Genomic DNA, 4,750 nt, shown 5'->3' with positions numbered 1-4,750 from the left:
CACGTTTGAGTAGTCTTGGGAGAATGGAATTTTTGGAGTCAAATCAAGCCAATTTTGAAAACCAAGGGGAGTTTTGGAAACTAGACAGGATCAGATTTCCAATGAGATATCTTGGGCTTAATTTGGACACCGGAAAGGCAAGAAAAAGTGGGTCTGAAGATGGCGCTGCGCGTTTGACAGTTGGCCTAGTTTTTCACTATTCTTCTCCAAATTTGATTTTTTACCTTTCTAAAATCATATTTTACTGATGTAATTGATATGATTGATGTATTTATCATGTTTTACTGTTACCTAGTGTAAGTACATTAGGTAGATGGCCTCCATGAGATGTAATGAATCAGTTCACTTAAGTTAGGGATGAGTCACTTTGACCAACCTACACTCTAGCTATCACTTCATTTTTTGTTGTAACTACTCCTCCTCTCATGGATTCGACCCCTGGGCTAGGATGAGTTGGTTTGAGGCCTATATCATGTAATTTTTTAGTCATTCTACAGGTTGGACTCCATTAGATATTGTATTAGTGTTTCAGACTTTGGCATGAAATATATTGGATGAGTTGCAGCTACTTTGGTGGGATTCCTGTGGCATGGTATTTTGACATTGTTTCCTCTTTAGTTACATGTGTATGAATGTTTTGTACCTTTCATGATCCATTTCACTTTAAATATGTTCCATTTTCAAGGTGTGATAAGCAGAATACATATTCTATGCTCTGTTTTGGGAAAATCATCATAATTCGTTTTATTTCTTCAGTTTAAAAAGAATTCATGATTTTCAGGCTCTTTTTAGCACCTCACCAGTCTAAACCATTTCATCACTATACTACAAAGTGTTAAAGTAACTTGCCTACCTTGCCCCGTCAGATGTCTACAATTTTGATTCTCTTTTTCCCTGACCTAATTCACTCATCCAGTGACTACCCCAATTAAATCAAATCAAACAAACCCTGAGCTACTATATCTAGCCTAAAACCCTAATCTATCTAGCCCTCTTGGTTGTGATTCTTGGAGAGAGCCCTCTCTATCTTGGTAGGGTTAGATACCAAATCAAAAGGTTGGTATGTGGTTACCTCAACCAGACTCTTCCTCAGCCTTGGAGATCCGGAGGAGTGATAACACTATCCACATGGTTGAGTAGTTACCTAATAGCCAAGGCTCCAGTTTTGTTATGAAAATATATTTGTATGATAGCATAAAGACTAAAGTAAATGTAGTTTATTATTTGAAAACCAAGTGTGAAGAGTCAGCATGTATTCATGTAGCATATTGTGTCATTATACATATAGTTTCTGCTACGAGATTGCAAATAACAAAAAATTATCCAAAGAATGGAGAAAAGATGGAAACAGACAAATACACATACAGAAAAGGATATTTTTGTAATACAAAATGACATCAAATCTATGATACAAAGGGAGTATCATGTAGGAGTAGTTAGAGACTCTCTGTATATTTAGTTTTAAGTTGGTTGAGATTGATAGAAAATATAAAGCAACAATTAGATGATCATGTGAAGAGTTTGAATCTGCATGTTGTTGAGTAATTTGGAGCTAAAATAGATGCAACCAATAATCTTGTGGTTTGACAATCAAAGTGTTATAAATATGAAAAAAAAAATGATTAACCTATTCTTGTAACCATATCATTAGAGTTGGGTAACCTAGTAACCACCTCCCTTGGGTTAGATTGGTAAGGGGGTGTGTTACATTAACTCTGGATCTACCAAGCACTGAGAGGAATCAAATTTCTTGAGGTGCAAGATTCTTTTAGAGTGAAAAGAGATTTGATCCCTCTTAAACCCTGGTAGATCTAGAGTTAATATGGTTCTAGGCTAGTTGATATCGTTCTTCTTTCCAGAAGCCATGATTATCTAGACAAGAAGCTTAAGACTCTTCATGATTATTGCTCCAAGATGGGTATTACAGTTAATATTGAATCCAAAAAGATCACCCATGGTAATTTCGTTTATGGTAACAATTACTTAGATTATGTTTCTTCTTATAAATATTTAGGTATTGACATTCCTCACAAGCTCAACTGGAATTATAACATTGAGAAAAGAATTATTGGAGGCTAGAAATCTTATGATGAGCTTGAAAACAACTATAAGTCAGTCGATCTTTGTATATGGAGTAAAAAAACGTTCCTTTTTTAGACTCTCTCCACCCCTTTTGTCTTGTACAAATGTGAAATTTGGGGTTGTAATATATCTATAGAGTTGTGGAGGAATATTGAGCTGATTCAAAAGAAATTCATAACCTACAACCTCAATATCAAGGGAAATATTCCCTATCCTATCCTCCTTATCGAAGATGGCCTTCCCCCATTGAAATCTTGGCCATCTTTAGTTATTTGATGTATAAAAAGAAGTTTTACAACTTGGAATCCAAGAGGCTTCCCAAAATTTCTTCTAAATTTATTCAAAACACCCACCTACGCCTTAAGCGTGGGTGGCATAAGGATGCCCAGTCTTGGCTCAGCCACTGGGGGATAAAGGAGGAGATCATCCCATGAAGAAAGGATAGTGTCAAAGATATTATTACCTCCAAATTTAAGGATAAATTGTGGGATGATAAAGAGTTGGAGGGAAAAATGAAGCTTATATATTATAAGGAGGTGATCAACCCCACCCTTGATAACCAGAATTATCTCTCTGTTTTGACTAGCACTAAGAAAAAAATGAGCATCACTAGGATTAGAACTAATTCTCATGCTCTCTGAAATGAAATCGGGCGATGGTCTACTCCCAAAACTCCCTGGGACGATAGAATCTGTCAACTTTGTGATACTAAGAGGGTGGAAGATGAAAAACACTTCCTCTTAGATTGTGTGACTCTTACTCACATCTGCTCTCATTTCCATAACATCTGCCACACTTCCAATATTTTTGGCTTGTTAAGTCAACCTAACTATAATGATCTTGAAGCGCTTCTTTCCCTTCTTTTTTATCATAGAAATTAGATTTTGAAGAATCACAATTAGATTTTCTATTTTTATTTTTATTTTCAATGTCTGATATACCACATTGGTCTTAATGGACATTAATCATCATCATCATCATCATCATCATATATATATATATATATATATATATATATATATAGATATAGATATATATATATATTCTAACTTGTAGATGAAATAACCTTTTTCGTAGGGATACAATTTCAAGCAAAAGTGTGATTTTTTGTTGTTTAAGGTACATTGTCGAATGCATAAATGGATTCAGCACCATGGAAAACTGTTGACCAACCTAGATCCATATTAACTCTGGATTACCAAGCACCAAGAGGGATCAAATCTCTTTTCACTCTAAAAGAGGTTTGCACCTCAATATATTTGATCCCTCTGGACACTTGGTAGATTTGGAGTTAAGATGGATCTACGCTCATAAAATACCATGGTAAAAACCATGGTTTGTCAAAACCTAGAGCCAAGACACCACCCAAGGTAAATTGGTTATTTTACCTTAATTTTCTTTTAAGTAGTACTTCTATTTCTATTTTGTTTTATTTTTTATTTTGTTTTGTTTTTATTTTTGTGTAATTTGACCTAGTCAAACTATGAACAGACATTAGAACATCTCTACCATACTGGATTGGAGAGCGCCAGCACAACCAGAAAAAATGTCGTGAAAAAAGGTCATTTCGTCTATAAGTTAGACTATATATATATATATAGAGAGAGAGAGAGAGAGAGAGATATATATAATTGAGGTAAAATAGTCAATTTATTGTTGGAAATTTTTGGGCTCTATATATAGACACAAGAGTACCATTGGAAAAAAGAGCCCAAAAACCGCCAACAGTACACTGACTATTTTACCTCTATTTTATTTTATTTTTATTTTTATGTAATTTGAGCAAGTCAAAATGTGTAGATAACATAATGTGACATTGTGTAGATAACATAACATAATAGGACATTACAACATCTCTTCAACATAATTTTAAAAATTATCAAACATGTCAAAAAAAATGCCCCACTCACACACATATAAATAATTAATTAACATTTTAATAAAATTAAAAATAAGAATATTTCATGAAATTTATATAAATATAAATAATATAATTAAAAATCAAAATAAATTCACCTTAGCTATAAATCTACCAAGTGCCGACAAAATTCATATCTCTCTAGGTGCAAAATAATCCTCAAGTTTTGCATTCAATTTTTTTTTGCATATTGATAAATTTAGTCCCTCTTGACACTTGGTAAATCTATAAATCTACCAAGTGCCTCTAGAGGTGCAAACTATTCCTCAAATTTTACATTCAAAAGAAATTAGCATATTGAGAAATTTGATCGTTCTAGATGCTTGGTAAATCTAGAATTAAGATAAATCTATACTAGTTAAATATCTCAAAACATAAACACAATCACTTTTCAATTTATTTATTTATTTATTTTTCCAGTGAGGACAACCATCATTGATTGTTAGTGGCTCGTCGCCCTTATTCAAGGAAAACCATGCCACTTGGAACTACCTTGTTGGTCTTGCGTAATGGGGCATACTTTCACTCCTATCAAATGCCTCTAGGTCTTGGGCCATTAACTTATTTCCTCACGTCCGAAAAAGACTAGCTCTTAACCAAGAAAAAGTAGTTTTAAAACATACTCCAAACCTATATAATACGATATACAAATTTCTTGTCATAAGTTTCTTGTTTTAAAGGCGCAGGTGTCGACTCCATGTTGAGCACGGATATAATTACACATCATCCTCATACTGGGTTATAGAACTA

The sequence above is a fragment of the Pinus tabuliformis genome, chromosome 8 (assembly GCF_031772625.1).
Source record: "Pinus tabuliformis cultivar Carrire ecotype Pingquan chromosome 8, CPIR1, whole genome shotgun sequence".
Taxonomy (NCBI): Eukaryota; Viridiplantae; Streptophyta; class Pinopsida; order Pinales; family Pinaceae; genus Pinus; species Pinus tabuliformis.
Note: the sequence above shows the minus strand (reverse complement) of the source record.